At 38.4% G+C, this 27,565-nt stretch overlaps 1 protein-coding gene across 2 annotated transcripts in view; it reads right to left on the bottom strand.

The window, feature by feature from the left end:
- LOC117282116 overlaps positions 1-20,612 on the bottom strand; it is a 222,634-nt gene extending 202,022 nt beyond the window's left edge. For both annotated transcript variants that reach the window (XM_033750488.1, XM_033750489.1), the window contains exon 1: positions 20,259-20,612. The gene's annotated coding sequence lies outside the window, so the exon portion shown is untranslated. The remainder of the gene's footprint in view (positions 1-20,258) is intronic.
- Between the last annotated feature and the right edge of the window lie 6,953 nt (positions 20,613-27,565).

Here is a 27,565-nt window from a genome sequence, read left to right as displayed (position 1 = left end):
CAGTCTGCTTTACCGTTTCTCACGGTGTTGTCGCTTGCAGAATTCTTATACTTTTTCTTCTACCCTGAAGATGGGGGCGATACGTTCCTCCGAAACGTCGGTTAACACCACATATACACGGTGCCAAATCCCAGAAGACTGCTTTCTTCCAGTAAGTAATAAATAGAATAATAATACGTGTAATATTTATAGCATAACGCTTTGTATGTCTGGTTGTAACATTCGATTCTATAGACAAGATTTAAGGTCATTTAAGAATAAAAATATATTCTTAGCTTTTCAATTGAAACGATAAAAGAGATCAATCAAGTCAGTTTGAAGAATAATAAATAAATACGTATATAGGCTTCACACGTGCTTCTCACCTCGAGATTAAACAAACGTTCTCATAAGATCAGATAAAGGTAAAAAGGTAAAGCTATCCCTGTAGCAGGCCGTGAAGACCTATAGGGTTGTGGAACATCGAGGTTCCCACATCTTCCAGATAGTCTGTTCAAAAATGGTGGTAAGGTTATCAGACTTAGGCGCTGACCGTCCTTTACCCACAGGAATATTCATGGTACTCATTTCTGTTAGAGGCTCAGTCGACCCCAGGGCCATTGTAAGCTGGAAGAATTAGGTAAATTTTAAAAATCCAATGACCTTATTTGGAATCGAACTCCCGACCTTCCAGCTTGTAGCATAGTGCCTCAACAAAATACGCTACCGCGCTCGTAAGAGACAGAGACTTCCGAAAAGTTTCCGGCAATTCATAACAATCCTCTCATTCTTCTTTGCACAGAAAAGACCTGCATAGACACGGAGGCGTAAACATAGCGAAGCGAATGAAACAGCGAGGTAATCGTGCGAGGTGATGCTCTCGCCTTGACAGGGCGGCAACTTCTTCTGCTCGCCGGTATTGCGGTTGCTCGAAACACGTTTCTGCAGGCAAAATGTCATTTTCAGATTTCTGTATCATTGAAATACTTTTACAGTACGTTTAGAGCACATGTTATGCTGCTATGCCATCATGTTACAAAAATATGCGTGGTTAAAGGAGATGTTGTTTTGAACTTCAGTTGTCTTATAGAGAACAATGAAATTTTCCTTCTCACTTTGAACTGTTCGTCACGCATTTCGAGACCATTCCAGATGGAACTAACATCTGCAACTCTGCATATGAAGTTCACCGGTTAATTTTTTAATTCGCTTAGTGGGGAGTGGAGTCCAACTGGGTCCACTCGGCACGGCGGCCACTGATTGGCCTATTGTATCCTGCCGCGGGTGATTATGATGATGGAGAATTTTGTGGAATGAAGATTGGCATGGGAAACCGAAGTGCTCGGAGTAAACCCGCCCAAGTGCCACTTTGTCCACCACAAATCCCACTTGACCAGACTCGGGATCGAACCCAGGCCGCAGTGGGACGCCAGCGACTAATCGCTTGAGCTATGGCCCGGCCAAGGCCACCGGTTAGTGTCCAGAGAACTTAAAATACCAGAAAGTTGGTTGGTATGGGGTCGAATCCCGGGCCAATTTTTGTTTTCAAATATTCTACACTCTTCATCTTCTAAGTGGTCAGATTAACAAAACAATGGAAAAATATTTTCTTCCACAACAGGATGCTGCAATATAATATTATGCTGTTTTGTTTCTATAAGAGGGAGGATGGAGTTACTTAAATTTCGGTTTCTCTTGTCAACAATTAAATTAGGACACTTTTCTGATAAGACGTATGTCGACTGGATTCATATATATATATATTATATCCACTCGCGTGCTTTGAGAATAAAGAATGGCCTTCAGGCATCCATAAAGAAGGCACTGTCTTGAACTGGTGATATGTAGGAAAGTTTAAAAAAAACCCTAAATCGTATTTAGTTTTCTTTACACGTAATTTTATGTCTTTTCATGACTTCTTTGTGTCATATTGAATTCTCCAGAAAATATGGCTTTGCTTTCTTTCATAATGTCACATGTTCGGAATCCAGAAGATACTTCCATAGTAACGCTAGAACAGATCGTTGCATAGGTAGAGACAAAAGCGGTATTGTAGCCCCAACAGTTGGCCGTTGCGTAGGTATTGCAGTATCAACAAAGTGTATCCCTGGTGATAGACAACAGAGGGTCGTTCGCATAGCAGCGGCTGAGGTTATAAAAATGGGTTGAATGCATTCGCCGAGGCAGTCTCAGGATAGACGTCGAGAGATACAGAAGTCAGTCTTCAGGAAGCTGCCGCTGAAGATAATTGAGATCCAGTCGCCATACAAGACGGTTGGAAGGTAGCCGCCGCGGAATACTGTTGAGGTGATAATTGTACGGTGTGTAAGTGTGAGTGTCCAATAAAGATTCGCTGAATCCGAGACCCACGTGAAGTTATTTGTCGCGTGGCACACAAAATAAGTGACAACTGGTGTTAGAAGTGGGATAATTTCATGACTTTAATGAAATAAAGTTGCGATCTACGAAGTATTTTTTTTATATGAATAGTGGTAAGATTGAGTACATACATCATTTTGCGTAGAAAAGAACAACCAGAACAATAAGATGATAAAGTTGTTAATGAGCTTGGTGCAGTTTTGTACGGAAATTTAATAAGGCTTCTTAGCGTGGAGTACACCTCCTTCTCAGAAAACGCAATCAAAACTGAACAGCATAATAAATATTTCGTACCTGTTTGATGAATAATGTGAGTTATACGGGCTGTTATTAACATTGCAGTTTGAATATTATTCAGTTTTTCCAGTGAATTATCTGTTAACATTTTGTTACAAATGTCTGATGATAACTAGGCGTACTTCTCAAGGAAGAGCTTATTTTAACACACCATACTAATGTGAACATTTCAAACAAAACAGTGAAACAACCTATGCCAAAATACATACTATAAAGGAAATTTATTTGTTGTACGTTTAATTTATCTTTATTCTAAACACGTTGTATCCAAATTTTTACACTCCTCACTTTAAAAAATAATCGTTCGGAGAATTAATACCGTACAAGCATTATACTTTCACAAGAGTTCTCCATCTGAATATAAACAGCCAAGCTGAAAATACCCCAGTCCGGCAAAGAAAGGATGATACAATTAAATGTACCTGGAGGGTTGGAACGGCCAATTGAATCTCATTCTGCAGAAGTCGTGAAGTGATATATGATTCTATATTATTAATACCACCCAATCAATACACGAATGGAATACCATGAAAGTAGTTGAAAATTCTTCGATTTTATTCTGATCCAGTGTTTTGATATTTGGAGTATCCTAGCAACAATATCTCTCATATGATCATTATTCCAGCTCCCGCCAGAACAAGGAGAATTGTTCGAGAACTTTCGAATATAGCATACAAAAGCCTGGTCCGATTAACAAATGGATCCAGCTTAGATAACATCAATGATCTTACTAATATCACAGTCCTCTTAATGTTAACGATTTACAGCTTTGTGATTCTAATTACGAAACACAGAATGTCATCTTCATTATAAAAGTGAGTTAGATTCAAATAAAAAACACTTTTGCAGTACGGAAGGGGCCATATATTTTCTTGGCAGCACATTTGTCGTGACCCTCATCAGCATAACCTGAAAAAAATCTGATTGAGGAATAAGACCCGAACAATTTGTTTAAGTAGGCAACAAAATGATATTGTAACGTGTTTTAGTTATTGAATACGCCGTAGAGATTGATAATTGGTTTATTCAAGAACCTACAAGTCTAAGCTACAGTTAGTTATAACACTGTTACGGGTTTTCACAATTTACAACCCCTATTCAATATTCAATTCATTCTATTGTCAGTAGTCTACACGTTTTTATAACGCGGGAGTTCTACAAGTGCAACTGTATCACACACTCCCAATTATTTCTCGGTTATCACGAACTATCACTGATTCTCACACACGCGTCCCGTAACTCGTAACTCGCCGCTGGCTAGATTCCAACTCAACTCGTAAGCCGCTGACTTGAGAACTCGTTCACTGCTGACTGGAGAACTGTCTTCGGCCGCTGATACACTTTTAACTCACTTCGGCGGCTGTGTAGTTCCCTTATGTAGTCGCAGCGCCCGCCTATTACGCAATGGGTACCGCTGTTGCCTGTTACCCGTATCACAGCTGCGTTGCGTGTTACGTCACCGTGGGGAGAAGGGCGGGGTGTTGACTCGTCTATTACTGTAGTAACGACAGCGCCACGATGCCGCCACGTACCGCTGTGGAGGGAGGGGTCCTCCGTTGCGCAACATGTCACAATATAATGACGACCTTCATAAGTTGCACCATTGTACTTAAAGTAAAGATTAAAAAAAGATAAAGCTGTGCCTGTGCTCAACGAATTAAGCACTATACCATGAAAGTGTGTGGGGGAGTGGATGTATAGATCAATATTTTCTTGACCTCGGTACTAACTGGAGGTGAGTGGCCAGCTTCAGGCCCACGACCGCTTTACCTGTGGGGAAAGGACACCCAGTACCCATTGGATAGGAAGTTGGGTGAACCCCAGAACCGCTATGGACGACGTGGAGAAGAGAAAATGCTTGAGCCTACCGGGACTCGGAACTCCTACCCTTCAGTCTTCCAGCCTATAGCCGATCGCTATACCGAATACGCTACCTTCTTTCCCCTTTGCACTTAATATTGATAAGGAAATTTTATGAAGAGTAATCAGCTATGTGGAACATACAGGACGCTTCAACAAATTAGAAATGGATACAGAATTTTCTCTGAAGAGATGCATCAGACACAAGCTGGTCTTGAATTATGGAATGCAAGGACGAAAGAACCATTGGCAGTAGAATAATACCAAATTATAACGGGAAGATCGCTTAGTAGTGCTTAATAAACAGGAAAACGTAAATGTAAGTAAACCGAAATAATTTTTAAGTACAGAGTGAATTCGACACGACATAGCTGGTAGGAATAGTAACCTGTCCCAAGGCAGGCACTATCCATACATTCACCTCTAATGACTGACTGAGGAAGAGCCCCATGTGTTATGACCCGTGCCCCGGTGAAGATTCCGAGGGTGTGGATGCGTTACTTCTTAGCTAATCTGCTTAATTTTGAAAAGGAAAACGGTGCGAGGTGGAATGAGGCGAAAAAATAACACTGAAATTACTCTTATTCAGTTGCCGACAAGCCGAGCTATTGATTACTACAACAAACAGCGCTCCCTCTTCTTCTGGAACAGCGGTTTCGAACCGCTTTGCTTGCAGATCCCTGCAACAGGTGAAGCGAAAAACGGAAACCTGAAAGTTGTGATATTCTGCAGCGGATTACGGCAGGCACTTCAGCAGTGTTGAATATCCTATCTACTCTCAATAGCATATTCTTGAAGAATCCAACTTAAACCAATTTGTTTGTGCATAACCGTTACGGGTTTTTAAATTGTTTATGGCTGCAGGATTGAAGCTCTGGTCTGTGTGGAGAAAAACATTTTTAATCTTCAGCTTGAAGCGGTGGAAGTTGCATACCATCAGTATGATTTTATTCTGATACATAGGAATATTCATTTAGTTTCGGGTAGAGATATATACAAGCTTAACATTACGTTTCTTTATTCACATGTGGAAATTATGCACATAAGTTATTAGAATTAATTAAGGTACAAGTATTTTGTTTTCATAATATCGAGTAAAGAAACATGGTATTCATAAACACTAAAGAGTTGGTATCAGTTATTTACTATGTTAAAACTATTTACTCTTTACATAATTTAGTTAGAGAAGGAAATTTTGTGGGGGCCCTTTGAAACCGTAAAATTATATATTAATCTCCGAAATATTGTTACGATAACATCGCTACAAATAACTACTTGAACTGTTTTTGAAATCAAGAACTGCTGTAGTTAATTACGTGCTTCATGTAATTTTATTATAATAATACTACTTTAACTAAAAACAGTTTTGTTTATTAACTAAAAAAATGTTAAATTTCTGATTTGTTTTGTAAACAGCGTTCATAGTATTACTTAACGCGTGTGGACTAATGGAAAAAAAATTAAGTTAAGAGGAGAAATGGAGTAAGATATATTGAACTCAACGTTAAAAAGAATTTAATACTTGAACCAATTAAAGTCTTCTCGCATTTCATTGATTGCACAGTGTCCAACTGTAAGGTGATTTTCTGTATGAAAGGATATAGAAGGAAGGAAGTGTCTATGGCTAGTCTTAATTTAATATCCCAGAATTTGCTTACAGGAGCTGAAGTGAACTCCAAAAAAAATTTGTCAGGTAGCCGATTTCTTTGCCAAGATATGAAGACGGCGCTCTAAGGCGACTTACGCCGCCAGAAACAGACATGGAAACTCTGTTTATTCCATCGAGTAAAATCTTGTCTCTTTTCAATCCTATAACCTTCATAACTTACTGAAGCGAGATTGATTAGGGCTGCAGGATAATTGTGTGAGGTGAAATGGCTAACATTAAAATTGTGTTAACTTGTGTTGTATTATAATGCGGCATTGCGTATTCAATTTAAATGCAAATTCCATTCTTATAAGTATTCATGAAACATGTGACACGCTGAACGTTGCGATCGAATGGGTAATTCTTACGCTTCTTCTTACACGGGAGATCCAGATTTCAAATCTCGTCCCGGAAACCTGCACTCCTGAAAAGATGTTTCGTGCTCTTTCTCAGTTCCTTCAAGCAAATTCCGGTATGGTTTCTCAGATTATACCATGACAGTTTTCTTCCGGATCCTTCCCAATTCATTACTTTATAACTATCTCACCATTCAGCGCTATGTAGCCCGAGCTACTTACAGCGCTCTAAGAAATAAATAACTTAAGCTTTAGGAATAATTGACTCCAAGTTTTGTCTGTCTTAGGAGAAACACTCTTTTCAGAAAATGCATTTTTTCGGAATAACATATATGGATGGATATATTTATGTTCCATTATCGGTGGAATCAAATATTTTTCACCATTCTGTGTTCGTATAAATATCCTGTTTCAACCAGTGTTTAGAATAAATATAAACATTTCTGTGCAGGAAGCTGAACATACACGTAGCAACGTTATTAACTAGTGCATAGTAACTAGTACGATTAATCTCACATAATAACACCCTCTTTTGTTAAAACTACTAAATTGTGTTCCAATGATAAGGTTATTTCTCACAGAAATTTGCTCACAGAGGGCTGTAAGGTATGTAAGGGGTCGGATCAGCAATACACAGCCTTGTCTGTCTTCATGCCAACTCCATCCTCATGTGTCACACCCGACTTCACAAACCTCTCATGGAAAAAGTTTCCACCACCGTTGCCTCGAATGCGAAAAATCTTTACTACACACATGCTGTAGATTTATGTTCAGAGTCTAAGCTTTACTGAAGCCTGCAGATGGCTAATATACCACACCATTTACTCCAGTTATTTTCTAATATCTGACGCGTCCATAAGACATATTTCTCCCTCTTCGTCGATTTCTCCCTCTGCGTGGATTTCTCCCTCTCAATCGAAATCTATAAGAAAATTTTGGACGTGTTGTAAGTACCAATAGTCTTCTGGAAGCACAGAATTAAATTAAAATGTGACACAATGCTTTCCAACACATGGCTTCTCAGAAACTTATTGCTACGTAGTAGGGTGACTATAGACGGGGTTCGGATTGGTGACTCGATTTATTGACCACTTATATACACGACTTCGTAAGTACACTTTACAGATCTCTCACACATACAGACTACAGTCGTCAGTCTATTACAGTCTCCACTAGCCGTTTCCTAGTAACGGATTTTAACACATGAACTATAACAGTCTCATTGAATTACACACTCCAAATGTCACACATAAAGTCTTCCCTTCACAGCCGCACTCTTGCAACTAACATTTCGCTTCACAGCCTCCTTTACAGAACTGAAGTTTGCTGATTTTGTTCCTTGCTTACATCTCGGCACGTACCAGATAGAAGACAGTTCTATTGTTGCATACAACTGCAAATTATTAAGAATCTGCTGCCTAGCAACGGGAACGTGTTTACCAGGTCGTTGCGCAGCAACGGCCTCTGTTTACAGAGTCACCGCTTAGCAACTGGTCTATAAGACACTGTTTATAGAGTTTATGTTCTGTATCTTGTACTTTAACATCTGACGTGTGAATCAATTACATCCCCTTACGCACAGTCACCTGACTAGTTTCGTGACTACTCAAAATACAATTACAATATTGTCCCGTTCTCTGTCCTGATTAATTTTTGTCTAATATTTCATGTAGATTGCATTATCCGTGTCTCTCCCTCACACGCTCACAGACCCACACAATCGAAATGTAGTTACACGCATACGACTTAGGAACCTAAACCAGCTGAATCACGTAGTTCACAAAATTAATATTTGAGTCTATATACCCTGTCTGTAATGAGCGTTCTTGGAAAGTAATAGTTGGTGCGGTATTGCAACTTGTAAGGATATCCTGAGTGCGGAACGCGATGTAGAAGCAAAGGTAATGGTGACATTTATCGCTTGAAGTTTCTTTTGTTTTATATTTCGTTAACGATTTGTGTTCTATGGTTTTACTTTCATCTTCTGAAATGCAATTTTGTGGTTATGTCTCAGAAGTATCTGCCCTGGTATATTCGCCGTGAAACTTCTATTAATCATAAATTATGTTCATTCATTAATGAGACGCTTCATAAACTGTACTCTTCGCCAAATATATTTAGAATGATCAAGTCAAGGAGGATATATGGATAGGGGATGTAGCACGGATGGGGGAGAACTGGAATGCATATAGGGTATTGGTGGAAAAGACACAAGGAAAAAGACCCATAAGAAGACGAAAGTGTAGGTGCATGGACAATATTAAAATGGATCTTACAGAGATAGAATGGGATGGTGTGGACTGGATGGATCTGGCTCAGGATAGGGACCATTGGATGGCATTTATGAACATGGTAATGAACCTTCGGGTTCCATAAAAGGCTAGAAAGTTCTTGAGTAGCTGCACTATTGACGGCGTCTCAAGATGGGCTCAGCTCCAAGAAGTTACTTATGTCCATTCACATGTAAAATATACGAGTATTATATACTAGGTTGAAAGAAGCGTATATGTTTACATGTAATTGTGTAGAGTTTAGAACATTTTGGTTTTTGTTGCAGAGAGAGTCAACTTGTCACCACAGACGTTATACTTGAAACAAAAATTAAGATTTTATTTTAGGAACTTACTAAAAGGTGGAATATTTAGCTTGCTGTAAGTTAGGTGTATAAATTTGTTAGTCTACTTGTACAATTTTTATTTGAACATGTTGTGCCGATTTTGCAATAGAAGTTTTCATTTGCTTTTCCTTTACTGAATCAATTATGATGTAGTCACATTTATGAATCCAAAATCTAGTCGCAGTGCTTCAAATCTACAACTACAGAAAATTGCAAATCCAATTGTCTCAGCATTTTCTGTGAAGTCAGCATAAATATGTAGAATTTAATATGTTTATAGAAAACTTAATATAATTCACACAAATTTAATGCGACTAAAATTGTTTCATGTGGTAAATACGCGACATATAGTGCACATCCTAAAAATATTTCTTTGTGAAATTTATTAATATTTTATGTATAGAAAGTAAAACATCACGGATTTTAATATGATCTCATTGAGTACAAACCTATTAAATATTGTTTGCTACATTACAATCCCCAAAATACTGGGGTTCCTCTCGGTATGTATTAAGTCGACTCCAGGACCATTGTGCGGCTGGAAAAATTAGATTAGATAAATCGAAAAAAAAAAATCATTTCATCATGGTTCGAAACCGCGGCCTTCCGGCTTGTAGCATAGTACCTCAACCAAATACGCTTTGGCGTGCCCTTACGTAAATTCACAGGTAACAAAAATAGCATAATAGTTATCATTTCCTTAGATCGCGTATAAGCTAACTTCTAGGCAGAAGTAAGCCGCTTTGACCTGTTTCCTTTGCAATTGTTGCCTAGGCAGACTCGAATCCTTCCCGCGCATGGCGCATAATAACGACGTAGAATTCTGGTTGTACGGAGCCATTCATGAGTTACCATGATGTATCAATTATATCGATAACTACGTTACGATCTGGTTCCATGATACGGGACACTCTTTGGAAGTAGCTGACCAAGAAAATCCTTCCTCCTTACGAACCCGAATATTTATACACTTTTCACAAAAGCCCAGAATTTGACTTTAGCCTGGGTCAGTTAAGACTAGGAGAAACTTCACACCTTGCTTCTCTAAGATTCATTTTAATAGTAGCATCTAACTAAGCTACCCTGTCTCCAATCTGAGCTCCTCCATGATATTTTGTATGCCTTATTCGTATTTAATATGTGTGCCACATCTCCCACCCATTTAATTTTTCTTCAATTCATAGCTTTCATAATTACAGGTGAAGAAATATGAAAACTATAGCTTATAAATATTGTCTTTGTATATAAATGTTTCCATTCTTTCCTAACTTCACCTTCCTTAGATCCATTTGTCTTATTCTCCTCAAGACTTTGCTCTAAATGCATCTTCCAGCCATACGTATGTTGGAGAGCAGCCGATATTCAGCGCAAATAATAGCAAGTAAACTTTGAGAAGCACACAACGAAATCCAATAGAGAATGCAAAACAAAATTTCATGTACGTAGAAGCAGCCCAGAGGTCCGATCTGTCTTCAGACAGTTTTTCTGCTTTCCTATAGCAGAAATGGAAACATTCGGATCGATTTCCTACTCATGCATCGCCACTGTTCTATGACTTAAAGGGGCACGGTGAGTTTTCTGACTCTCCTCTTAATTTTCCTTTCCAGTCGCGAGGACATTCCTATCTCCGTCAACACTCTGTGTCTTCTGCAGTTGAAATAACTCCCCAAAATAACTAATGAAAGAATGAGTCAAAGCCCGAATGTCACGGCATAGTAAGTTGTATTCCTGTTTCAAATTTGGAATATCCTGGGTTTCTATATCGGCCCAGTAAGCGGCTGTTGTGCCTGAGCCTTTTCATGGTTTTCCTGTGTCACCAGACAAATACTGGGATATAAATTTAAGCTGGACAACGCGCGATTATTTCTAACTTCCTAATTACTATTGGAGAAGCTTCCAACCGCGGACGTTCCTCTTCCTCTGGGCTCACGAACTGTCCCCGGCCTCAGCTACCAGCTTCACACAGCAATAGCTCACAACTGAACCCCAACAGTCCTCTACCTACTTCACTCACTAACTTCCTGCAACAGATAACTGGTGCACTTATAGCAACTTGGCACGGTCCGTGTAGAAATCACTGCTTCCATTATAGTTGTATTGTCTTCTTGTGTAAACATGCTTGCTTGTGGAGCCGTTACTTAGCAACGGCTGTTTTGTAGTAGCTTATTTCGCCGTCGTTGCCGAGCAACATATATGCATGCCACAATGAGTAAATTAATCAGAAACATCTTTTCTTGTTTTTGTCCGTGGCCAGCGTGAAAGCAGGTGGCAAGCACAGCTCTGCTTGATGCTGGTTATTCTTCGATCCCGCAGATGAAGGTGATATATTCCTCCGGAATGTCTCTTCGTTATATTCCAGTAGTAGTATTTTTTGGATTGAAAAAAAGCTCAGAAAATTTAAAAAATATTAGTTGTTTCACGGATTTGAATTCAGAATTTATGAAGCAGGTCATATTGCTGGAACCCGCTAAATTAACCGGAGCCTGGTTAACCGAAAATAAAGGATAGCTTCATGCTCCACTGACAAGAATCTCCTGGTAGCATCGCATACATAAGCCTCAAGATATATATTGGATAGAGCCCTAATAATATTAAGTTATATGAAATCCACGCCTCTCAGCTAAAGGTAAAATTATTTGTGAGTAAGTGAGTATTGAACATACAACAACCCCTTTATACAAAAAAAGTGAAATTGTTCTCTAGAACAGAAATGCACGACACAATTTTTGGCCTCGTTCAGATATATCGGATACTTTCAGAAATACCCATTTCATGTGCCACATTCTTTGACTAGTACTTCACCGTGGCAGACATTATAATACATGGGGACGTATTTTTGCAATGACCTATGATCTAAACCTCTCACTGTAAGGGAGAAACATCTGGATATTCACTGCCCGGAACCGAATATCTCCTTTTCGGTGTAAACTTTAGAATAAAATTAAGAATTTAGAAAACAGTAAAATTTTAATATTTTTAGGCTTCGATGATTTGTTGGTAAAATTCCGAAGCGAATAAGAGGAAATATTTTTTAACAATAGAAAGACGTATCTAGTGGCTTGTAGTGGACGTTTGCGGGCTACTACCTTTCTGCTACAGATGAATTATCCTGGATGTGAAAACTACTATGAACACAGAGATATTAAACATACCAGCATGAGACTATGAAGCTTGGATAATAATTCCGTTTGCATGCTAAACAGAAAACTCAAAACCGTTAGCTAAATACCGCCCCAGTTTCCTTCAAGAATATCTTAAGTGTCTAAATCTGTACTAGTCAGACTCCCCTCATTTCCCATAACGTGTCTGGACCTATAGGTTCGCTTAGAATTTTCCTTTAAATTTAAATTACGAAAATAAATATATTCCATTTTTCAGATTTAACCTGTTATATCATTTGTCTGAGGATCCGTTATATATCTCAGCACCGAGAAGGATCTACAATAAATTGTGAGGAACTCGGTTTAATTTTAAAATCGGCATATTTTTACGGGTCGCATGGCTGTGATCATGATCCATATTACGAGTATGTTACGTATAAAATATTTTAAGTTAAATTACATTTTGTTGTCGATAGTAGTATAATTCTGAGTGGATAGCGAACATTTTGGTAAGAATTGCATGAAAATAGAAGAATACAAAGGAAACCTGTTCACTGATTTCTCTCAACCAGAAATCATGTATAAACTTGCGACGTATTGAAACAGTCCCGGGTAATATGGGCTCCATCCAGGAGACAAAGACACAGGCGAGCCATAAATTAAATCTTAAGAGGAGCATTAACCTTTCCAAGTTTTGTTTTATACAGCCATGGTACTTTATAAATATATTCACCCAGATAACCACAACACGGCAGTGTTTCCAGTGATAATACTACACACCGAATTGATCTCGGTTATAAAGTATATATCGCGTTCATAGCATGAAAATTTCTAGTACATTAAAGCTTCAAAATTTACGATGAAAATGCACTTAATATCTGTCAGATTCTGGTATATATAGTAAGAGTTGATTTATGCAAACCGTTGTGTAAGTATGGGTGCTTCTTTAGCCCCTTCCCCCGAGTGCTGATCGAAAAGCACATTTATAACTCAACATTTAGCATGCTGTAAATTACACGTGTACCATCATCTCTTTCTGCTTTTCATTTCTATTCTTTCAGTGTTCGGTTGATCTTGCTGCCCCATATTAACCATTTCCATGCACTGCTTTTAAACAAATATACATATACCGTTCTATCCGATGGGTACCGGGGACTCTTTCCTCAAGTGTAAAGCTTCAGTGAAGTAAAGCTGACATGTGCCATGATCAAGAATATTGAATCTATACATACATTCCTCATGCTTTCATATCGTAGTACTTAAGTAGCTAAGTACAGGCACAATTTTACCCATGATATATAAGTAATGGCCGTCTTGTAGTGCACTCAATTTCATATGTCGCTTCTTACTACATGTTTCGGCAACATAGTGCCATCTTCAGGTTCGTTATTTACGCTAAGCTGTTACATTGTTTGCTATCTTGTGTCTTTCATAAAATTATTTAGAAAGTACATTATTCGTCAACTATAATAAAATTTGTATATACTAAAACTTGTTAAGATTATTCATCTATATGTCTAAATTCGAACTCGCGTATAGTATGGTTCGTCCACTATGGGAGTCGTTTCTGTGTGTACTGTGTCTGTGATATATCCTTCCTTTTCGGCTGCGAGCGTTGTAACCAACTTTCGCAGCCAGTGTAATATCCAGACAACAGGGAGAGATCAGCTATACAGAGGGAGTCAAATGTATAAACTGTTGTAATCAAGTGAAATTGTAACAGAGACGCCTAATAAATTCAATCAATCAAGTCCAAAACTCACAATATCAGTCAATAAGGAACGTCAGACAGAATAGTCAACTTGAGGATTGGACACAAAATCATTAGAAATATTGGTTGAAAGATACGTTAGAAAAGTAACTAAGACTTACTTCGGGCCGCGCCAAGCTCAAGCTGTTAGTCGCTGGCTTCCCACCGCGGCGGCCTGGGTTCGTTCAAGTGGGATTTGTGGTGGACAAAGTGGCGCTGGGGCAGGTTTTCTTCGAGTACTTCGGTTTCCCTTGCCAATTTTCATTCCACCAATTGCTCCACAATCATTCTCACCTATCATCTGGGGCTGGTACAATAGACCAGAAGTGGCCTCAGTACAAGGGACTTAGTCCCACCCCACTAGCAATAAAAAAAAGGACTTACTTCAATTTAGATGCCCATTTCGCTATCATCGGTGTCATTATGACCTGTCATCATTAACTACAATCACAGTATTAGAGCCCTATTGATAATTCACGGGACTATCTTACAATTTGTAACAGAACTACATGGTTTATAATTTTAAAGAAAATCGTAGAAGGTAATGATATTTTAGGTGAACGGAGAAGTTCATGGAGGTAGGCCTAGGCCGACTGGGGCTGTAATGCCAAGGAAAAAAAAATGATATTTTAGAACGTCTATAATACAGAGTGTCTCATAGGACACCCAACCCGGCACTGGGTGTTCAGAAATTAGCGGCAAGCTAATCGAATATTGTTGCGTGTGCAACAGTTGTCACCACTGGGCATCCCCGATCAATCGCTGTCTTTGACGGTATTGTGAGGTAATCATCCAGGCGTCAATAGCGTTTAATTTACAACGGGTGCAGCATGTCATTTTCCCAGGCACAGCGGGTGTTCATAATCGAACATTATGTACATACCGGGCATAAACACACGTTCGGAGGACAGTCTCAGGATGCTTGTCCCAATTCTCGGGTACGGCACAACACCACAATATTTTCTCATGTATAATGCATTAATAAAACAAAACTGTAACCTCGGTTACACGAGAAATTACGTTGTATTTCTGAAAGTACAAAGATCTTAGGCTGAAGTTTTGGTGAGAAATAGGTCTGTATAATAAACCGCAGATAAATTTTGATAACAGTCCCTTTCTCTTCTGAAAGAATTACTGACACAATTTTTATTTCATACAATTTTTACGAGTTTTCCATTTCAAACGCTAATTACCTATGTAGTTTCATTTCTTATTTATTCTTCTATTGTCGCATGCAAGATATACTGTTGTTCCTCCTAGGTTTTATTTATAATCGAAGTGTCAGGTTTTGAAACTTGCTCGTTGTGTCTTTTACTGGAGCCCGAAAAGAATCTACAGTTTGTATTCTCCAGTAATGCTTGTGAACTCTACTTTTAGCCTGCTGAGGGTTATTATTATTTATTAATATTACTGCTATTATTAATATTGTTAGTAGTAGTAGTATTTTGTTTAAGGGCTTCATAAGGTAGTTATGTGCACAAAGAAAATAATTACGAAAATATGTTATGTTTTTTTAATGCAACCCTTCTTAGTACGCGCTGTTCCTGTTCTGCAGAAATAATAATTACATAAATTTCGTAGCAGAATTTCATACTGCGGGAAAGCCATTTCATTTATATCATAACAAAAAAATTAGAACATTATGGAACATGTACTGTAGTTTACAACAAAGGCTATATACGTATAGTCAGAGAAAATGGACATGTGATTATTTTCGAAACAGGAAGATCGATTTGTCAGCTGCACAAGACAAGACACAATATTCGTAAAAACAGCTTTCGGTATATGGACAAATAACTCAGGTCTCTAACAAGAAGAAACGACGGCCGACTCTAACGAAGATAAGTTACGTGTACATTTCGAGGATGAGAGAGAGAGGGAATGAAGAGAAAGATGAGAGCTCCAGTACGCTCCAGTTCTTACGTAGAATTTAATATTCCCTCATATGGATGCTAAATGAGTGAAATACATCCATCCATATTACAACAAATTATATTTGTAGTCTATTTTACATATACAATTTCATTGGTCTTTGGATCATTTAACTAAGCAATTACAGCTGAAGAAAATGGTGTATAGGCGTATAATTTCGAGTGAGTTTAACTGAAATGGTGAATGGTAGGTAATGCTGCCTGAGCTACGGCAAGGCATTATCCCAGCAGTCTCCAAAGGACTTAACATAGCAAAAGAAAGGCTCTGTCGGTATAGAGAAAACTTCAAATCTGTTTAATAAGAGTTCGAGCTTATCGTTTCATAAGAAGAATCCTTCATTGTGTGCCTGCATGCCTTCGTGCATAAATGTATGTGTATACGCGTGCATATATTATGTATTTGTGCATGCACGCATGCTTGTACGTATTTATAAATTTAGGAATGTGTCATTCATGTACAATAACTTCATCTTCCTCAAGAATCAAAAATCGCCTCACTCTCTCTTCGTTTGGAAACAAACAAAATAAAGTGATTTCCTGCGCAAATTAAGTTGCTTTAGATATATGTCTTCCTGTCGGATGAAGGGAAACAGATATGGCATCAGAATGAATATAATCTTATCAATCTCAGAATCAGAGAAACACATAAATTAAGACAATAAATTTATAAGATCGTAATTTTCATTCCCATGAAAATTTATGTTTTGGCTTTGTGGAATATGGCACCGTGTTGCTTGAAAATGGACGTTTTGGAAGAATATGCTGCCGCCATCTTCAGGATAGAATTCTACAGTGAAATAGATACACGATATTATAGCCAGGAGATCACAATAAGAAAATAAATTAATTTGTATTGTGAAATATACCTCTTGCTGAAAAGTTACAAGTTGCTTTAATGTTAGGGGATGACAGATGACGTTACTTGCAGTGGCATTTTCAAACATCATATTAAAAAGCTAACCAGAGTATAAAGATCGGTCAAGGATTAAAATATGTATTCAGATAAACACTACGTGTGTCCTGGTTTCATTTTAGAGCAAAAGAGATTATTAATTTCCATCAGCTGTGACTCCCGTGTTAATATAAAATAACATTTTGTGTAACAAGAAAAATAAATCTGAATAGGCATAAGTGAAAATATACCTCACTCCAGACTTTTGCCTGTTTTACGTGTATATGTATTTATATAATAAATTTATGTAATGAATGTATGTGTATATGTGTGTGTCTGTTGTACTTTAAGGCCAATATTTATTTTATTTTGTTCTCATTGGCTGAGTACCACCTTTTGCGTCTTTCGAGTAATATACTAGTCTCTTTTTGTGTTACCCCAGCTGTGTGTCCTCATATCAGTAATTAAGCAATAACTCCTGCTCTGATGTATGAAAGCAGGCGGAACATAATATTTTGTATCATTCTTAAACTATGGTTCATACTATATATATATAAGTTGGTTCAAGTTTGGAGTGTTAATGAAGCTTTTGTGCATGAAGCATGAATTTCTATACGAAAAAAAAATCAGTAAATTCAGTCTAGATTGAATACTACTTCAGATAATTCTGTAGTCATTAGTCAAGCAGGATTTTTTTAATATAATTGGTTTTCCTCAGATGAGGTTCTGCCGCTACTCATCAGGAACTGCCCACGTCATCACTATTAAAATTGCTTGCTATATCTATAACCTGTTACCGCTTCAAACTTTTTAAATGACAAATTCATTTACAATTCATTTAGGACGTGAAGAAATGGAGAATAATTGATCAAAGTTCCAGAAGTATGGGGTTGAAAGTTTCCCAATTTTCTAAGAATATTTTCCTTAAATCTACATTTAAGGAAACTTGTTTACTTTGTTTTCAGTTGATCTCGCCCTTCCGGCTGTGCTGTCAAACTGTGGACTGTTAGCAACAAATATACGTACATTACAGTTATTCCTGTGTTTAAACACTACATGATGAAGCATGTGGAAATGCTAGTGAAGATTTCATATTTGTTACCTATGCCTTGGGTGGTTATGAACGCTTAGCTTCTGACTCAGGTCACTTCATCCCTGGTGTCCATTACATACTAATCTGAGTGGCCCACAGAACTGTGATGGCGAAGAGAGAAATTACTTCCTCAGCTGATGGTCGAACCTATATCGTCTACCCCTTAAGAAACGGAAACGAGTTATATGAAACACTGAAAACTGAGACTTATATCCGCCTTCTATGACTACTCAACGTAAATATCACCATTTCAAATTCATTAATTCCGTTGTAGATATGCATTAATTATTAAATTCTCAGTGATGTATATTTATTTATATATTATTATTCGTATGCATATGTATAGGCCTATATGAACATAGACACATTTCTATAATTATACGCATGATTGCTGCGATATAATCCGTTCGAAAATTTTAGGAATATTGACGACTTTCATATATATCTATTACGCAGACAAATTAGGGGCATTATTCGTGCTTTATTCTTTTGTTGAGGAAGTATGTAATATCATGTGTATATGTTAGAAATTCCTTTCTGACATCAAGCTCCATAAAATGCGGAATATTCATTTGAAAATCTAATTTCACGCAAAAAGTCTAATACAGTTTCGAAACCATTTATCAAGTACTACGGTATGTATTGTTGGATTGACTACAGATTATAAAAATTGAAACAATTTAAAATAAACATATATTTCTAATTTTGCTATTTTTTCTCTCTAGGAATTTTTAAGCTCATATGTTTTTATTAATTGTAGATCATGCCTTTCAAATTCCAACAAAATTACTAACATTTTAGGTATTTTTTTTTTCAAAAAATATCAGCTGATTCCAATAATGAAAAGGCTGGGAAACAGAATGAAAACTTTACGTTATTTGTTTTAATGTATTTAATGTGGATGTGTGAACATTTCCTTTATTTGCCAGGTTCTTACTAATTTATGTCCAATGAAATTGTTACAACCAGAACAAATCAGTTTTGATTTTCGAAAAATAAACAATAAGTCATTAGTATTGAAAATGCCACGGTAGATACCTTGGTCTGAATCAAATGTACGTTTTTGAGAACTCTTGTTAAAATTATATATATATATATGAGGATGTGCATACATGATGCATCAGCCATATTTAATCTTCTGCATACAACTTACTGAATTTCTAAGAGTAAAAATTATTATAAATTAATCCAAAATTTGAGGCCGTTTTACCTTCTGTTTATGGTAAATCACTCTGTGCTATACAACTGTTAGAGTACGTAGTGGGAAAATGTGAAATATTTACACTTGAAGTAAACAAGTTTTTGATGCTGCTTAAAATAGATTATGCATCTGAGATGTGATTATATTCATAATTTTCTCGTTGTGTCGCTGTTATATTAAGGATGTGAAAAGTGTTTCACAATTTTCATTTGCTGCTAAACAAGAGATCACTTTGTGACATCATATAAAATTGTTAAGAAAAGTTGTATAAGATAATTAATATTACCGCCATCGAATGAAAATTTGTTGTTTCAAAACACAGCCTGCTTGGTTCTTTATATACGAGTTCACTGGACGCTGTATCTAAACTAGCTTGATGAAAAGTGAGATGCAATTCTTTCTCTGAAATAATCAGGTATGCAATTACACACGCTTCGTTGTAGAAAAATTGTATAGTCTGAAGACATATCTTCAATTGTGTCAGAGATCAGGTTCATACGTCGTAATCAAACACGTCTGAATTGAACTGGTTTTGTTAATGATGTCCAGTGCATATTCAGTCGTAGAACCACAAAAGAGACTTCAGTGACGTCATAGTTAACAAATAGAGGTTGCTTAAAACGTCGATTGAAAGTATGAAGATTTCAATTCACGAGATTTATGTCAGGCAGAAGAGATCTTTACTAAAACGTGACACGGAATTCTTACTCTTTCGAATGTTGCACTTTTTAACGCAATTACAATTGACGTTTATTTTGGAACTGAAAATTTTGAATTACTTCATTTGGGACTTGGGGTTCTCTCTGCGTGACTCTTCTGGGATGCTGAGACCTTGTAAAATTACAAGCATATCAGGATAGCTGGAACCGAGCAAGGAAATCATTCGATACTGAAGATGATGGCAGTACATTCCTCCGAAACTCCGTTGGACTTCTACGAAACTACAAGCTCTCACATCCAAGAGGAGAGGAGGCCTCCTCTGCATACTTCAATTAACTTTCTGAAAGCATGATTCGTTCAACGACTTTTGCGAAATGAACTTCAGCTGAAAGCATGTCACATGCAGCTACTGGGCAACAAATTGCGTGCTCTATGCCCTGACGGCGGGGCAAGAGCTGTGTGTCCCTGTCTGCCACGTGTGTTCATTCCCTTACCTGGTGCTGTACTGGTGCAGTTTCTGTGGTAGTGTGGTGGTGGGTGAGTAGTGCTCGCTCTGGTCTGTGTTCTCTCTTCTGTATCACCTGAAAGTAGGCATGCCTAGGTTTTGCACCCTAAAGTGTTGGCCTTGCTGCTATGAACAGGTTTTAAATTCCCGCCACGAATCGTGCCTTCAGTCGGGCAGGTGGGCGGTCGTTTATTCTCCTTCCGTTCGTTCGTCTGTCCGTCCGTCGGTACGTACGTCGAAGTCTCTAACGCTAAATGACAAGCTCGAAAACAGTAATGCCAACTTTACGAAGTGGCAATGTCTTTTATATGACAGCCCTTCCCCCCCTTCAGGTCTGGTTGACAAGCACAGCGGTGCGTGCGTATTGCTTGAAAGCTGAAAGAAGCTTCAAGAGCGAGTCGTCTCTTGTGTCGATTGGCTACCAGTTACATGGACACATGAGAGGCTGGTCTCACCGCCACCCACGCCAGCTGCTAGTGGCATGGCGAGGTCCGCATTGATCCTGTTCTGCAGGTTTCTGTGCCTTGCGCAGAGCTGCCCGCGGGATGCATATCGATACAAGCAGCTTGGCAGGGGGGAGGGAGGGATGAAACTATTCTGTTTTGGCGGGAACGTGGGAGTAGAGCTCGGAGCTTTCAGAATGAAAGACTTTATTCACCCACATTCCCTCTCTTCGGATTCCCCGCGCCAGGGTACAACCACCCCACTGCCTAGAATGTTTGGACACTTTTCTTTCAAAAGTACAAGCCGATGCCTGGAAAAGGCAAAGAGCTCTGCTCGAATATATGGGTCACGGTGGACGAATGAGTGTCCCTGGATCATTTTATGACTTTCATGCTAACAAGCTAATTTGTAATGGAAGAGAAATTCAGTGGCCATAAGGTAAGTCCCGCGGACTGAAATCTTTGTCTTGCTCCTTACGCAATAACGTAGCCCATCAAGCACCATAATCACACTCAAATCATATCAACACATTTTGAATTGAATTATCATTCTGCATCAGAAATCACACAAAACAGTCTCTTTTCTATTTCATTGTGTCGCATGGAAGTAACTAACTTACAGTACAAGGTTGAGCAGTTCACACTTGTTCAACCAACTGAATCATAAAATCCAAAAGTGTATGACCATGGTACATTAATTCAAATATTATGATTCCGGACAATATCCATCGTCCTCTGTTTATTTAGGACACAACGTTTTCGAGACTGGATTCTTTCTCCGTCTTCAGGTAAAACTTATTCAGTTCGGTCCAATCGATAGAGCTAGTCACTATCTCCCGACCTAAAAATTTTTAGTTCTTTCAAAATTTCCTAAACTTCGGATATATACCAGGTCCATATTGATTATGCAATTAAAATCTAAAAGGTTGTGACGATTACATTAATACAAATATTATGTTTCTGGACATTATCCATCGTTCTGTTTTAAACAAAAACAGGACGATGGATAATGTGCAGAAAGATAATATCCTTTTCACCTGAAACGTGTTTTACTTGTAGAAACCGAAGGCTTATCCTCGTTTTTATTATAGTCTATCATGCTATCCTATCCTGAGATAGGCTTACTCCAGTCCATTTCAAATATTCACAGCTTAACATGAAATTTTTAACATTGTCCTTCCATCTAGGACTATGTCCGCCAAATGCACGTTTTCTCCTGGGGATCCCATCCTATATGTTAAATATGTTTCTAGTATATGCTTTCACATGCTCCTTTATCCTATTCTTCCTCATGTCACATAAATAGCATTAAGTGATGGACAGTACTAAATCTGTTAAGAGTTTCACCATTGCATATGATTTTCCCATTTTCTTTGGCTTCCTTTTCGTTACACATTATCCTTAGCGCTTCTTTCTCAAAGAAGCCGGGATAGCGTAGTCGGTAGCGCTACTAGCCATGGGCCAGACGACCAAAGAGTCGGAGTTCGAGTCCCGGTAGGGTCAAGAATTTTCTCTTCTTCGTGTCGTCACGACGGGCAGTGGGGCCCACCCTGCCTCCTATTCAATGGAGGTAAAGCGGCCGGGGTGTGGAGCTGACTACTGACCTCCAGTTAGTGCGGAAGTCAAGAAAATTTAGATATTTACAATCACTGTCCATACGTCTTCATGGCGTAGTGCTAAATTAGTTAAACACAGGGACACATTTACCTTATCTTTATTCTCAAACGTTCCTGGATCTACGAGTGTATTCCTCTCTCAGAGCGAGAAACCGAAGTGCCAAGATACAACCACGGGTTGTAATTTTATGTGTTTCAGTCTTCAGGAATTAAGAGAGGAGATGGAATGATCAGAAATTTCGAACCGAATAATGGTTTCCATTCTAGAATACTAACCCCCTTAATCTTTTTTTTTTAATTGCTAGTGGGGGTGGGACTAAGTCCCTTGTACTGCGACCAGTTCTTGCCTATTGTACCAGGTCAAGATGATAGGTGATGGTGATTGTGGAGAAATTGGTGGAATGAAGACTAACGAAGGAACCGAAATACTCAGAGAAAACGTGCTCCATCGCCAGTTTGTCCACCACAAATCCCACTTGACCAGACACGGGATCGAACCCAGGCCGCCGCGGTGGGAACCCAGCGACTAACCGCTTGAGCTATGGCACGCCTTCTCCCCCTTAATCTTACAATTAATGTTATGTCGATGTGGTACTTTCGTTACTGTGTGCATTAATTGGCCTAAATAATGCCCACTGATGTGCTTTAATTGTCGCTGAGATGAACAAATAGACGGACACTGTGAGTGGCCATTTTTAGGAGATAACAGTTTTCGAAACCAAATTAACTTGACCATACCTAGGCCTCTATCAAATATTACGACCACTCACCTGACCTTCCACTCAATTAATATATCGCCATATTGTTGCCCATCTTCCTGTCCATTTCTAACAGTAAGTTCTTTACAATATATATATTTACTTTTCTAACAAGCCGGCAAATTTAAGTAACTACTTCTCTACTAGTAGAACCCGCTGGTACCGTAGTCCGCCATTGGACACGATTGTATGCATTTCCATGTATTTCCAACCTCCTGAAACTCCGTGGCCTGTAGTCCGCAAGCGAACTATACAGACCGAGTAACAGCCACTTGTCGGTGAAATTAGTGCCAAATTTTGCGGATAGAGAATGCCGCGTGGTCAGCGCAACGGATCCCCACGGCTCCTCCACAATATATTCTCAATAAATAACCCTAACGTTACCCTTGTGTCTTCTCAGTTTTCTAAATGTCCGCTTTGTAAGAAGTTCCCTCTTTAAAAATCTGTATGATTGTATATAACTATGTCTCTTCAATCCATGCTACATATATTTATACTACAGTATTCATTTTGCTCCTGGCCGCTCACGGTAGCCGAGCGGTCTAAGGCATGCACTGTCTTCGCTCGCTCGGAAGCCGGGATCGTGGGTTCGAATCCCACTCAGGGCATGGATGTTTGTGTGCGTTTTTCTGTGTTTGTCTGCAGGTAGAGGCCTTGCGACGAGCTGATCACTCGCCCAAGGAGTCCTACCGAATGTGTAAGATCTAGAAAAACCGAAGTGAACGGAGTTCATGGAGGTAGGCCTAGGCCCACTGAGGCTGTAGTGCCTAAGAAAAAAAAATCGTTTTGATCCTAGCAGTAGCAAGTGAACTAGGCTATTAGTACCGAATTTCGTTATTGTGTGAGTTGCCAATTAACACAGTTACATCTATATGTCTCCTGAGATCTCCGTTCTTAAACGTATGTAATTTAAGAGTGTTATCTTCTGGGGTATAAAGCCGTGTAGTAAGTCGAAAATCATCCGAAGTTTCGGAGTAATATATCGCCTCCAATTTCATGGCTTAATCAGCTCTGAAAATAGAGGCGATATATTTCTCCGAAACGTCGGATTATTTTCAACGGACTACACGGTATTATATCTTCATAACTACTGCTGTGAGAACCTCGGATCGTGTATATCTGTAATTTACTGTTACGCTGAAAACAAGGGTCTGTATTTCAGAATCACAGTCTATAGAAGACAGAACAAAATCATTGCCGCTCTGTTCTAGAAAATAGAAGGGCCTAGAACAGGGAACATCTCTTTGATTTCTTCAATAGTGTCATTTGTATTTTCTGTTGTTGTTTCGAGATATAATTAAAATAACAAATGTTATTTAGCATCCATCACGTTTAGCGCAAGAAATTAAAATTCAAGTATGTAAATCCTGAAACGGAATTATAATGGCAGAGTGCTAGACACAGGTAAGCCGAAACTGGATCTCGATTTGTGTAGAAGTCAGCAATTTCATGCAAATGTGTTGTAATTGTATTAAGCTGCTAAGAGATTAACTCAAAACCAATGTGAAGAAATAGACTACTACCAGAAACCTCATTAACAAGTCTTAAACAACCACCGGTTCACGTTGCACACATGAGGGTTCCGAAGGGTAACATAAATATTGGTAAAGTATATGACAAGATTTGAGTGAATACAGTAGTGCAGTTTCTATACTTCGTTGGAATATCTGTGGAGTAAACCTAAACATAAGAGCGGTTGTCAAGAGATAGAATGTTATCCTCGAAGTGGTGAGGTTTCTGTACTTCGTTTGAGGTATCTCTAATATCAAAGTAAACAATAGAGCAATGACTAAGAAATAGAATGCTACCCTCATGGTGGTGCAGTTTCTATGCCTCTTTTGACATATTTGTGGAGTAAACGTAAACAGAAGGTAGCTGTTAAGAGATAGAATAATATTTTCTTGGTTGTACATTTCTTACAATTCTTTCGGAGTATTTGTGGAATCAAGGTAAAGAATAAAGCAGCTGCTAAGAGAGAATGATACCTTCATGGCTGTTTGTCATGGAACTTATCCTCAAGCGCCGTCCTTTACTTCGCAACGGCGCTTATGAATTAAGTAAAATATCGAAATTCAAGAGTACGACCATCCAAGATGTAATGCAGTGTAATTCATTAGAAGTACACCTACGTTCCTTAAGAGTGTTCTGTCTTCTTCTTCACGTTCGGTGAACAAGCCAAGCAGGAACCTGACAACAAGAGGTGGCAAGGATTACAACCCAGAAGATCGTAACGCTTATAGCCGCTGTTGTGAGAACTTCAAATCCAACAATAAGAGAACTTTGTTTATTTATGACATGTTCACACTTTATTATCATTAGGGCATTCACAGCTGATTATTTGCGACACGTGGCGTTCAGACTCACCTCCATCTACTGCCTAAGTCAGGAATGATGGAACTATATCTCCAATCCCCCCACAAGTTTTTATAGCATGGTACTTAATTAATTAAGAACTGAGAAAATACTTCTTTTACCTTACGTTGAATTCCGCATTTAGTACACGCTTTTGTCACAGGCCCTCACAAACAGCGAATTATCGCACCCGAATTTTGCGTTTACACGCTTCATACTTCACTATTCCAAGCTTGTCACTATGCTACAAGCCAGAAGGTCGCGGGATCGAATCCCGATGAGGTGAATTCTTTTCAATTTACCCAATCCTTCCAGCCACAATATGACTCTGGGGTCGACTCAGCCTCTAACAGAAATGAATACCAGGAATATTCTTGGGGGCAAAGGGCGGTCGGCGCGTAAGGCTGACAACCTTACAGCCATATATGAGCCGATTGTCTAGAGAAAATGTGGGAGCCTCAATATTTCACAACCTCATGGGCCTCCACGGCCTGTTATAGGGATAAAATTTTCATGCAACTACCCAAAATAACTATTAGACTCTTAAGAATTCCTGTGATGTTTATGATTAAGGGAACTTGGTTAACTGTCTCCTAAGTGATATTCCTTATTTTAACCAAACGTCTTTAGTTTAAAAGCTGCTATAGCATACAAAGCCTCTCTCATATTTTCCGTACGTGCTACCGCCAATTTCTTCCTCGTTTATTCAACCAACATAATAACAAGTTACTCGGTGAATAGCTCAGTTAGTGAAGCGCCTCCTATGCTCATGTCTCGTCGACAGAATACAGGACAAAATTATAACAAAGACAATCTTATCAAATTATTACAGTGTTCAGATATTTACAAAAAAGCAACAACAAAGATAATTACACTCACGAAAAGTTAAGAACAAAATAAATTCCGGAAATGCTTGCTACCATTCAGTGCAGAATACTTTGTCTTTCCTTCTCCCATTTAGCAATATAAAGATGAAAATATAGAAGATGTAAATTCTCCTGTTTAGTACGTGTGAGGAACTTAGTATCTCTCAGCAAGGAAGGAACACGTCATATTATGCTGAATACAGTGCGAGCTCTTTTATCAAATACTGCGCCTTAGAAAAGAGCGGTCACCTTACTTTCATATTCTTAAGAATAAATATGAGGAAGATGATTGTGAGATGTTCCAATTGCTATGTCTAACGATATTTGTGAAAATATCTAGAATTATATTTAAAGTAGTAAATTTCGAATTTGGTATTTCTTAATAGTATAATAATAATTCTTAATACTCATGGATCTGAGCCCTTCTTTAGTAGCCGCCAATTGTGCAGCTTCTCAAGAACTTAACAGCATTTTATGGAACCTGAAGGTTCATTACCGTGTTCACAAGAGTCCTCCACTGGTCCCTATCCTGAGCCAGATCAATCCAATCAATGCCATCCCATCCCATCTCTCTAAGATCCATTTTAATATTGTCCACCCACCTACGCCTTGGTCTTCCCAGTGGTTTCTTTCTTTCTGGTTTTCCCACCAGTGTCCCATATGCATTCCTCTTCTCCCTCATTCGTGCTACATTCCCTGCCCATCTTATCCTCCTTGACTTGATCATTCTAATTATACTTGGAGAAGAGTGCAAGTCATGAAGCTCATTATATAGTTTTTTCCAACCTCCTGTCACTTCATCTCTCTTGGGTCCAAATATTATCCTTATAACCCTGTTCTCAAACACCCTCAGTCTACGTTCTTCCATAATATCAAAGACCAAGTTTCAAACCCATAAATATAAGTATTTATTTTTACTTAAACTCTTGAGAACGAAATTACATGTTCCATTTTGTAAAAAAAAAAAAAAAAGAAAAAGAAAAAAAGAAAAAAAAAGATGAGGTCTCTATTTCTTATTTTCTCGGTGGAAAAATAGGGGGTCGCTCTATATTCGGTCCTGTGTGGTACATTGAATTTATTTTAGAACAGGCTGTTGGGGAGAATATTTGTACCTAAGGGATAGGTAGAAATCTTTACAATGGGACTCTTCATAATATTTCATGTTTACTAAACATATTTTCATTTTCAATGAGCCTTCCGGACCATTCAGGACCCTAGCCTCCTATTCAGTTCCGTAATCGTTTTTTCGTAGACCATAGGA

This window comes from Cryptotermes secundus, unplaced genomic scaffold, assembly GCF_002891405.2.
Source record: "Cryptotermes secundus unplaced genomic scaffold, Csec_1.0 scaffold2444, whole genome shotgun sequence".
Classification (NCBI taxonomy): Eukaryota; Metazoa; Arthropoda; class Insecta; order Blattodea; family Kalotermitidae; genus Cryptotermes; species Cryptotermes secundus.
The sequence above is the reverse complement of the archived record's forward strand: the minus strand, read 5'-3'. Positions and strand labels throughout refer to the sequence as shown.